The sequence below is a fragment of the Seriola lalandi genome, unplaced genomic scaffold (assembly GCF_002814215.2).
Source record: "Seriola lalandi dorsalis isolate HSWRI2012SDOR001 ecotype SW California unplaced genomic scaffold, Sedor1 jcf7180002054688, whole genome shotgun sequence".
In the NCBI taxonomy this organism is placed as follows: domain Eukaryota; kingdom Metazoa; phylum Chordata; class Actinopteri; order Carangiformes; family Carangidae; genus Seriola; species Seriola lalandi.
The window spans coordinates 102,954-114,933 of record NW_019525241.1 but is presented as its reverse complement, the minus strand read 5'-3'; the positions used below and the strand labels follow the sequence as shown (position 1 = coordinate 114,933).

The following is an 11,980-nucleotide window of genomic DNA, read 5'->3' as shown; positions in this document are numbered from 1 at the left end:
CCCAACCCCCCACTCCATGGCTCTCATGCTCCATTCTGCCTCCTCTCCTTTTTTTTCCTCACTCTCTACATCCTCTCATCTAATAATCACATTTCTTTTCAATTGCCTTTCCTTTTTTCTCTCCCTGATGAATGCAGAAATGACAGGGTGAGTCAAGGTTACGGCAATCTAGAGAGGCGACTGCTCTTTTTTTTTTTTTTTTTTTTACCTTGTGCCAGACAATGCAGCTACCAAATATTATCATCATCTACTCGATTTTCACAATCGAATTTTGTTTTGGCCATGGAGACCACAGCCTCCACTGCCTCAATGCTATTGCTTCTTTTCAATTTCTGCTGTATTGCTTTTCATCCTGTAGCAGGTACACCACACAGAGCTACATTAAAATATACAGAAAGTCATAAAAAATACAACATGTCTCACATATTTGTTTAAAGTTCTGATTTCGCCTTTCGTTATAAAGCAGAATAAGTGGATTAATATGCTAAAGCGCATATGCTGTTTTTACATATTGCTATTAAAAATGTAAAATTTTAATCAATGCATGAGTATGCAAGAAGAATCAGGAGGGAGGCGTTCAAAGCAAGGAGGCAATAGACAGTATGAATTGGCCTTTTAAAGGAACAGTCATACATTTTGGGGAAAGTCTAGTTAGCCTTTTAGCTGAAGGTTAGGCCAGGAACACGTGGTGTTGTGGTCGCAGAATGTCTTGGTTTTCATTCCAGTGCCATATTAACAGGTTGGAGCGGACACGCGGCCTGCATGACATGTGCGTCCCACGCCTCGCAGCTGCATCGCATGATAGCGATAAGGGGTTTCGCCTATTTCTCACATGTGATACACGCAGTCCTCGGCAAGAGTAGATAGGGAAAATATCTATTGATAGTCATAGTGCTATCATACCTACAACATTACATAAAATTGACACTTTTACTTCAGTTTTAATGTTTAGGCTGAATCTGAATATGACACAGCCATGAAAAAATATAAATATTTTATTTAAGCAGCTGCATGTGGAGACGGTGGCATTTTAGTGACATATTCTAACAAAAATGAATCAGAAATGAATTTATAATGAAAGAAATACAACATTTGAATAGCCCACTAGTGGCCATTATCCAAGGCAAACTCTATGTAGAACGATGGAGCCGCCAGTAGCAGTGACACAGCAGACACGCAGTAACACATACACATGCGCGAGCAGCAGTTCAGCAACGCAACGCATGCAGTGTGTTCCCTGCTGTTAGACAAGAACATTCACACCACTCTCATGCCTGTACGCTAAATATGAAGCCAGAGCTAGTTAGCAGTTAGCTCAGATTATCACAAAGACCGTGAACAGGGAGAAAGAGCTAGCCTTGCTCTGACCAGATGTAACAAAAAACTGCCTACTGTCACCTCTAAAGCTCATTAGCAAATTAATACAGCAAGAGCAGTAGTCAGGGAAGCAGCACAGACTCCAGGAAGTCACTGCACCTGCACATTAGGGCTTCTTCACAGCAGCAGACACAAGCCTGTCGAGTGTTTGCACAGGGTGAGCACTGAGTTCAACATTACATGACTGTGTTGTGTCCTGTCCTATTTTTATTGCTTTCATTGGGGCAAAGAGACATGTTATCGCCTGGATCGGTGTCTCGCTTCTTTGCCTCTTTTCTCTCCGCCTCCTTTCATTCCTCATTTCCATACACGCAGCCTATATATTCCCGCCTGCATGTACGTATGCACAAAACTCCTGCTATGTTCACCTGTTTGCTATCTGATGAGCTCTCCTGCATGCTGAGAGCTTGCACAGAAGCTACAAAAGGCCAAACATTCTTCTTCAAAGCTTTTTATTCTTTGTATCTCTTCCTCCCACTTCTCTGTCAGGCTCAGTGATCTGTACCTAAATGTGCCAGTATGAGATTTCGACCACATTTAACAGCCGTCAGGATGTTCCATACACAGAAGATTGCGATGAAAATTGAGACTCGAGTCAATTACAGCTCTCTCAGTCGATCCCGAATAAAACAGAAACTGTGGTTCATTTAATGTTGATAGGATATTGATTTTTTAATTACTTCTTAACAGATTGAATATGACATCCTCATTACAAAAGTTGATCAATATTTAAATGATGAAGTCAGCTCTCTTCCAGAATGGCTTGTATTGAAAGTGAGCTGAAGTCAGCCCCGGAGAAACGTCTGCGTTGACACTGATGTGAGATGCTTCTTTTGGACTCTATAATCGAGGCAGTTTATCAGTGATGGCAGTTTTTTGGCAACAAACTCATCTTTAAATGGAAAACAAGAGCAAAATAGTTAATAACAATGTTTGTGTTGCATTTTGGCTTTGACGCTAATTGGAAAAACACTATAATTTCATTGATATTTAAGGCATCATTAATACAAGCTGTACCAGGGGTGGGCTGAAACAATAATTCAGGCTGGGAATCCATCCCAGGCCACCCTGTTCATGCAAACCAGCACACTGCCAATTTTGGTGTAACGTGGGTACCAGACTTGGCCAGTATGTTCATCTGGGAGGAGAGTTATCCAGATTAAAATGTGCGACTGACCAGCAAGTATAATGGGAGAAGCCTAACACATTCAAATGTACAAGTCTAGCCTCAACTTTTTTTAACAGATAATGAGATACAGAGTCAAGACAGATGTTCAAGCTACAATAATATAAGTTTAGCTTGTGTTTTTGACGGACCTGGGCCCCATACTTGTGAACATGTCACTTACTTTTCAGCATTTAACTGTTTGTGATAAGGACCTTTCTCTTCTTCTCTGCACTGCTCCACCTTTCCTTCTAGCGATGAGATCAGGTGACGTGTCTAAAATGTTATTGGTGTAGAAGAAAGTAGACGGTTGCTAGGTGTGTCGCCGAGAGATGTGATGATGTCATTTTTGACACTGCAGTGAGAGTGACAGTTGTATCTGATGATGAGTAGTTCCTCAGAGGTCCATCAGCTCCTGCTTTTTATATTATGGCTGCTCAGCTTGACTGTTAGCCACTGTGCCGTACCACTATTTAAATACAGTTAATTTCTTTAAGCATATTTATGCCATGGAAAATGGCATTCCAAACTCTGGTTAGAAAGTAAATGATTTAAGGTTGGTAATAATACATTTTAGACATCTGATTTTCCATCCAGTTCAGGCTGTAATATATGAAATGGATTCATCGGAAGGAGCAGATGCAACTTTCCATACTCCCTCCAATTTAACAAACTTGTTTTGCAAAGATTGCAGTCTTGAAGGCAGTGTTTATGATCTTTATTCACCATATTAAAAAAGAAAAATCTTTACAAATCCCTGGTAAAAGCACAGATTAAGTCGAGAGCAAAAAGGCTCAATAATTCATGTTCTCTCTGCCTGTCACATGTTCTTTGACAGATTTAAGTTGTTTTTTTTCCCCATTTGTCTTGTGGTCTGTTCCTTTGTCACTTTAGCACATTTGTCCTCTGGGTATCATTACCAACAACTCTCCCAGGAGACAAAGGCAGCACTTGGTAGATAAAGTTGCATTTTGCTGTCGTCGAGACTTTCTTGTTAAATATTTAATTGTGAGCGCTGTTGCTTTTGTTTGTCTTCCGTCCATCGAGATTGAGGATAAATGTGCAGTAAGAGGACGCTGCACAGCAAGACATGATTTCTTTATTAGTTATTCATTTTTGTCCTCATTTTATATGTTTAAGCGCTTTAGTTTCATCTATATAAAGTTTGCTTATTTGTGAAGCAGAATGAGGCAAAGTGTCAGACTCTGAAATCCTTGTGTTGACGCCAGGGACTAGCTTGGATTGTTGGCTTTAATTGCTTCTCATAATTCATAATTCTGTGTAACTATGTAACGCTCATCTTTGCCTCAGAATGTAAGCTGACATTTTTACAGTGCATGTCAGTCATCTTAGTTATTATTAGCTTTGTCTTCTGCAACATCAGGAAACCTCATCTTCAAACAAAGCAGTTGTTTCCATACTTTACGTGACACTCGCCTGGTGAAAGCTGATGAAAAGGAAATTAATAATTAATGAAAAACTCAATAAGACGCATGACACCAATCACTTTGCCTGGTAGTGTAGCACTTAGTTGGTAACTTATGGAATCAGGCCAGGTGAGAGCTTCATTGCCGAGGGATGATGGATGGATGAATGAAAGTCAGGAACATGGAGACGGAGCGGAGAGGAAGCCTCCGCGTGCGTTTGCTTTGCTCCAACTACAGGAAATGTAAGAAGCTTAGTGGAAGCCTCCAGAGGATGGGTCTATCAGTGGTGTTTGTCAGCTCAGTATATTGCATTTCCTATAATAAGACTTGATTAAATGTGCATACAGTTCATAATGAGTGACACAATAGCTTTGCGGCTTAAGACAGTGTGAGTGACACTGCCTCCAATTAAAAAGAGCAGGATGTATCAACATTTGTTTAGGTTGAAAATAATTTCTGTGTTGGTCACACATCCAATCACAGACAAAAAACAACTCACACATCAAATCACATCATTCCCCCTTAATCTTTCACATAGACACAGGACATAGTGTCTTTGTAAAAGCTGCCAATGAATTGAAATTCTTGGAGATGCAACACATGTAAAAACCCACAAATATGCAGCTGAATGCCGTGCGTCTCTGACCCGTCACTCATACGTTAACAGGAATGGGAACTCGGCTGAAGACCTTGACAGAAACCTCCAAAAATGTACATGCTCGATGAACTTTTGACACATTTTTTACATTTGGTACAGTAAGACCTCATGTTCCCCAAAAATAGAACAGAACAGAATTAAAAGTAATAAAAGTAATTTGTCTTTTCTTTTAGGCTAATAATAAGCCCTTCATAGAAATAAATGGGCTATAAATGACACTGGTATGTTCTTTATAGCTCATATATTTCTATCTTTAGATTCCTTCCAGTTGCTTTGCATTACATAATGTGTAAAATCAGACATAGTCACTAAAAACACACAAAACTTTATGCGGCGGAAAATGCACTGATGTCCCAACCTAACAAATGTTTCCTAAATACAAAGACGTGAATGTGACAGACGTTTAATGTGATGTGTTTTTGATGGATTATTTGCTGACAGATACTTTGTTTCTTTCCTGTGGGCGTCAGGTGATTGACAGTAAGCAAAGAGGAGCACAGTGCCTGCACGGATATGAAAACACTCAACTTGAGCGCAGGGAAGTTATGATTAAACAGAAAGTTTGCCAAGAAGCCAAATTGGTGCCTTGTGTTTGCTGTGATGGATCATTTCTCGCAGGTGATCTTTGCGTCTGTGGGGAAGTTGTGTTTGATACTGAGCAGAGTTGCAGCAAAAGGCCTCTCCTGACTAAGATTGATCCGTGGTGTCTCTTAGTATGGTGGCTTTGTGCAGATAGTGCTAAGGATGGGGTGATGTGAGGGAGAACAGAAAAGTGGATTTCTGTCAGAACAATCCATCTCAGCCACAGGAATGAACCATCCTTTAACAGCTGTATTAAACTTATGCAATTTTCCCTTATTTTGTTTGATTTTTTTTTTTTCCATTTCTGCTTTTGTCTTTTAAATTCTGCTCCCTACCACCAACAGGAAACACAAGCCTAAAGTTTCAGCCCTGATTGGTTCAGATAGTCTATTACAAATTACTCACAAAGTTGGGAACACATGTCCACAGTTGTGAGGAGGCCATACTGTGTAGCCATGACACCACCACACCCAAAGATATATGATTAAAAAGACTATCTTTGTTATGGTTACCCTGGCAATACCCAGCTAGCATATTTTGTGTTGCAGCAATAGCTTGACTTTTCTATAATGAAAAACTTAGACTATAGGGAGCTACAATCCATATTCCGTATAATAACAATAGATCAAATGAAATAAGTGTTATGTCAAGGGGATTGCTCATAGTGATGAACCTGCAAAGAACTATCGCTAACTAGCATCAAGCTAGCTAGTAAACATAGCTTTTAGCATCGAAAGGCCTGGATACTGTATTTCCTTCGGAAACTGGTGAATACCAAAAATAGAGCTAAAAGAGAGTGAATGTTACACTTGCATTTGTCAAGTGAATGCTAACGTTGCTTGGACTGCTGGATAGGCAGCTGTATGCTAGCATAGATGATAATCTGTCAATGTTGCATTCACAGCTTGTTTAGTGGCCAAAATCGTAGGTTTAATAAAGGTAAAGAAGTCCACATGAAAATCCTGCGTACTGGTTTGACTACATTAAAAAATGAGTCGCCACCATAACTAAAACATGACTAGCATCAAGAACTGATTGAGATCAGCACCGCTACATGTTTGTAACACTGCTGTGGGGAAAAAAAGACTCATTTTCTACCTGGTATGTCCTTAAAGATATATGTTAGATTGTAAAAAAAAAAAAAAAAAAAAAGGATGTGGATAAGAATGTTGATGACTCTTCCAGATCTGGTTGGACTGTTGTATAAAGCTCTGACAGGTGTATAGGTCTATCCAGTCGTGCAGTGAAACCCGGCTGGGTAATTCATGGATTTTGAACCGTTTATTCAATTATCTGTCTATTAGGTTCGTAAAAGGACTTCATTCAGAGTCGACCTCGTCTCAGAGGCTCAGAAGAAGCCATTGTTTTGACAGTAGCAGAGTGTTCAACCTGTCCAAACAATAATGGCCTCACCTGTGAGAAGACAAAGTGGGTCACAAGGAGAGCCATTCTGGTGGCTGCCACCTCAACTTTTATCTCTGATTAAACCGTAAGAATCTTTGTGTTGGACACCCTATTGGACATAGGCCGTATGTTCCAGCTTTTCCCTCTGATTAAGCCCTCCTTCAGATTTATTGACCATGGGAAATAATGGGAAACACAGCGAATGTAGAAGTTTTAGCCCATTACTCATGGCTTTTATTGGCATGGGCTCTGTCTGGCACACAGCCAGTGACCTGCACAGAGGACAAAGCAAGTAACGCCTCTCCTGGCTTCTGGCAAGAAAAAGCATAGCGGTGAGTGGGTGGCAGTATAGAGGAGGAGAAAGTGAGAGAGGAGACATGGCAGCAGTGTAGGTGGGTGGTGTGAGGATAGAGGGGAAGGAAATGGTTTAATAATTTACAAAAAAATAGAAAAAGAAAAGAATTCCACAGTGCTCCAAAATTTATATCAAAATATTTTTCCTATCCTCTTGTAATTTAAAAGAGGGGTTAGGAAAAATGCAAGCAGACATCTAACAGGGATTTATAATGGTGTCTAGACAGAATAGTTGGTCCCCAAGGCAACAAAAATGAGCCCCTGTGTACTCTGTGATAAAAAAGGAAACACTAAGGCACTGATATTTATATTTCAGCATGTCATATAAGTATACAGTTAGCATAAGATTAAGCTGTTGAAAACAAGGATTGACACCTTTTTAGCACCTTAAAACTTTTCCCTAATGGTATCAAAATCAACTAATGACGTTTCGTAAGACTGCTGCGGAAAAACAGCTGCTTCAGTCAGTTCTCCTGCTCTCCGGTGTTGACGGTGCTTTAAATGCAGCAAAATCCCACAGAAGTCTATTTGGATTTCTGTTTTTGGAGATTTTGGAACAGATCTAACACAGAGTTTGTTTCTGTCTGGCGGGCAACTGACTGAAAACATAAGTAACTTCACTATGGGGGAAAACACATGTATAACATACATAACAAAACAGGAGGGTTCAGGGCGAGATGTGCAATAACAGATTTTTTTCCCCCCTCAGTTTAAAGTGCAGAGTCCGGTGATAATTCTCTGTAGATTCATACAAGCAACCTCTTTCACATTTCACAATAATATTACAAAAATATCGATTGCAGCCGCTTTAAATTGCCTAATTAAAGTAAATAATGGGACAGTTTATAATTCCCTTCATGCTGCTTTATGCCCTACTATAATAATCCATACTCGCCTGTTTTGTGGCTATATTTTTTGCTCACGGTGACACCTGACCTGAAAAAGCATAGATATCATAGATATGTGTAAAGGGGAAGAACTCCAGCAACATTCACCCTGTTTTCTGTCCAAAGAAAAGTTTTATATCAGCGCACTAACGGGTTGTTCTTCCAGAGTGAAGCTCCCGTCTCGGCTGTTTGCTACAGCTGGCTTAAGAACGGAGCCAGTTTCGATTCACACCTTCCTACTTTATAAATAACTTAACAGAAAAGCCTAATTACTGGTAGGTGTAGAAGCAACAAAGCTTGCATGCTTTTAATGTTCTAAATAATTCCTCACAGTTACACAAATTGCTTAAATTGGTGTCAAAATAACACTATACATATGGTTTGGATGCTTTGGGACTATTTTACAGGTTCAAGCGCATCAGGCGAGATGTGAGGACCAGGCGCATAAAGATGGCAACCTCGTGAATAAGTGTAACTGGTTCCTACAGCAAATCAAACCGTATCATTCTGTCTCAGTGTTTCTTAATTAGGCTGTGTGTGCACAAAGTTATATTTAGTTTGCGGCTCTTCTGGGAGAGTATAGAGTGGTATAGGCACAGCAGATGATAATGTTAGACAAGCACACACACCCACACAGTCACAAGCACACATACAGTCTTCCCACCTCAAATCCTTGTAGAGGTCAAGTCACTGTTAATTGCTTTCCGTGCAGTAGATGGATGGATCACAGCGTTGGAGAGGAGGCAGGGAGGTGTCAGGACAGGGAAAAAAAGGGGCCTGTCTAAAACACACACACACACACACACGCACACTTGAGCTAAACATACACACACACAAAGTGGCGTGCAAACAAAGCCATAGACATTCAAAGTATGCACACAAGCACACACACACACACACACACACACAAACACACACAGTCTGGCATGCATGCCAGCCAGCAGAGACTGTTATCAGCTAATTAGTGCTAGTAGCTGCAGGGGCCAACCTTATTGACACTGCAATGACAGTTTTCTGGTTTGAGTGGCACCGTCACTCGTCCAACCATGTCATTCTGATTCAATTATAAATACAGAGACGCTGGGCTAAAACTCACAAGCACCCCCCCACCACCACCACCACCACCACCCCAAGGAGGAAATGCTGTGCTCTTGGATGCTGTGATCGCTCCAGCGGCCTTATGATGGCGATTGTGTGCAAACTGACCAGTAGCTTCCAAATGACTGATGGACACACTGTGCCAGTAATCCCCGCGTCAGGCATCCCCGAGTCGTGTGAGAGTTAAACAGGATGCAAATGTACATAAAACAGAGAACAATGGCTGTGTTGGCACTCAGAAGGCAGGAGGGGTGGAGGGGTGGGGGGGCGAGGAGAGAGAGGGAAGGGGGGGGGGATTACACAAGCTATTGTTTTGCTATTGAGTATTGGTCCTCCTCCAGCCGGATTGCTTTCATTCACAGGATCCTGACATGATTTTTTTTTTTTTGAACACATCACACTGTGCACAGAGGAGAGGAGGCTATTTAAGAATTTGCAACGGCATCAGTTCTTTATGTTTGTAATATGATGAAATTTTAGGCTACATGTGTAATAGCTTTCAGGGGATGTTGATATATTCTAGGAAAACGAGCCTCAGGCAAGGCTATCCGAAGCCTTTTGCTTGTCTCAATAACTGGAAGGCTTGGCTAATGTGCAGAATCTCCTCATTACAGGAAATCCACCAAAAAATCAGCACTTTAAAAATAACAAAATTGTGAGGCCAAGAAAAGTCTGTATAACATCATCTCAATGTTACAATGGAAGATAAAATACTCTTTCTATGTTTGGCTTAATTCGGGGTGCTATATGATGACCACATGCAGCCCAGGGTTTGCTCACTTTTATTTATCAGTGGAAACATCCTATTAGAGCTGCACTACCTCATGCTTTGTAGCTGGAGGAGATTATTTGGGGGAGTTGTGACGTAACCTGGAGCTAAGCAGAAGGGGGGGAGAAAGTCGATTTCGTATGAGCAACACACACACACACACACATGCAGGGATAGAGAGACAGAGATGTGCAGACATTCAGTGCCTGCAACTGTTTGATCTTTATAGATTATCTGATGGGAGGACAAAGTAGATAGAAAGAACCTGCGCAGCCTGGTCTTTGCTCAGTGTGACGTTTTATTTGCCTTCAAAGTCAGGGGAGTCTGTCAGCCACAGAGCTGCTGGTTTGGGAAGAAGAAAAAAAAATGTTTCCAAGAGGTGCGACGCGCAGATGAAGAAGAACAGGGATCATCCAGGAGATGCATAGTTTATGAAACTGGCTGTGCTCGTGCGTAAATGGCAAGAGTTGCATTGGAGTGAATCAGGAGGGAAGGAGAGAGAGGGAGGGAGAGGAGGGAGAAGTGGAGAGACAGTTGGGGGGGCAGGGGGGGACGGCGACAGAGAGAGAGGGAAAGTGACGGAACGACGGAGCAATATAGTGAAGTACAGGGAGAGAGAACAGAGAGAGAGAGAGAGAGGGCGACAGTGGGAGAGAGAGAGGGAGAGGGAAAACGAGAGCTGCAAGGCGACTTGGCTGGCAGTTGTTTGCCTCTGCCTCTCCAGCAATGGGAGAGATGTGCGTAACATGCAGCGGGGAGAGGTGATCTTCATCTGCGCGCCGCATCGCCGTGGACCGCCGTGCGCACTCGAAGACGGAGTCACACCGAGGGGCGCAGCCCGCTCTGCCGAGCCTGTCGTGAGCGACACTCTGGTGAAGCCGACGAGAGACTCTTGAAGAAGAAGAAAAAAAAAAAAAGAGAGCGAGAAGTGGTGTGAGGAAAGATGTCAGCCCCTCAGTCTGTGATTGGGGGTTAATCGCCCCTGTGTTTGGAGCCACTCTGACGCACCGGCGGCGAAGCAAGCGCGCATATTTTCCCTTGTTTTTACGGATCCCTGCACCTCTTCATCACACCTGAACCGGACTATCAAGTGAGGATTTTTTTTTTTTTTTTTTTGGTTAGCATGAAGGGGACGAATGCTTGAATTTCATGGCCAACAGAATATGAGCCAGTGCGTGTCTGTGAGCTGAGGTGGAGTGTCTCTCTCTCCGGCTGCACGGCTGTCTCGGTCCGCCACAAACCCTCCTACGCCAGGATGCAGCTGCTCAGAGTTGCGTGGGCACTGACCGGAGCGGCGATCTGCTGCTTTCTCATTCTCCTTATTCACTCCCGCCTGCTCAAAGAAGGTAATCACTCAGAACTCCACCGATTCACCTCTCACATCCATGCTGTCTTAATGCGCCACCACGTTTCCTGTAGTTTTAATGAAGTTTTCCGCTACAGTAAACCCAATGCGGAGTGTTGTCCGTGGCTTCGGCGCAATCGCAGTCAAATGTGGACTTTTTTTTTTTGGGGTAGCACTTGAATAAAAATCCACTCCATACCCAGGCAAAAAGCACAGTCATTTGCATGAAGCACAGTTCGTCTTGCTCTGATTTTCCCCTAACCTGCGTTATTCCTCGCCAACAACTCATCCAACCGAGGATAATCGATTGATCAGTTATGTATAATCGAAGATATAAGTTGAAGCTGTTCGAGGGAAAACAGCGGCATTGAGATAATCAGCTCACTCTTTGCATAGAATACTGATTTGGTGTAAACGTTTTCAATAGATGGCACTAGAGTCTAGCTTTAGGGTAACATTGAGGTCAAGCGGTTCTAATGTCGTTCCATTTACCTTCTGTTGCGTTTTCTGGCCCCTTTTATGGATTCATTTCAATCCCGATCACCATTCACACACCTCCCAGCGAGGCTCACTGCTCTAATACACTGTCCACAATGTGCCTGTCATCACTGTCATGCTGAATGGAGGTTCTCAGCCTGTGGATGTGGCTGCACTGTGGCAAATTGTCCAGATTTTTTTTTCTTTTTTTGGTTGGGGTGGGGTGGTGGGGGGTAATTAATTGAGTTTCATTTGCTGACATTCAGCTGAATGAATGACATGTGGTTTAATGAGTGTGGCAATCATCAGACACCAGATCCGTCAGAAGTGAGCTGATGTGTCGGTGAGGCAGATTATTCCTCGTCATTAATTCCACCTACAGTGGAACATAATAAATACAAATCACACCTGTCTGCGGGGAGATCTTCACGCAGAGG

At 42.3% G+C, this 11,980-nt stretch overlaps 1 protein-coding gene across 4 annotated transcripts in view; it reads left to right on the top strand.

Moving 5' to 3' along the window:
- Window positions 1-11,980, top strand: part of tafa5a (TAFA chemokine like family member 5a) — a 138,359-nt gene that overhangs the window by 35,695 nt on the left and 90,684 nt on the right. The window contains exon 1 of one of the 4 annotated variants that reach the window (XR_015438270.1): window positions 10,318-11,067. The exons of the other annotated variants lie outside the window; for them this stretch is intronic. The gene's annotated coding sequence lies outside the window, so the exon portion shown is untranslated. Of the gene's footprint in view, window positions 1-10,317; window positions 11,068-11,980 lie in introns of those variants that run through there. 4 annotated transcript variants of the gene reach the window in all.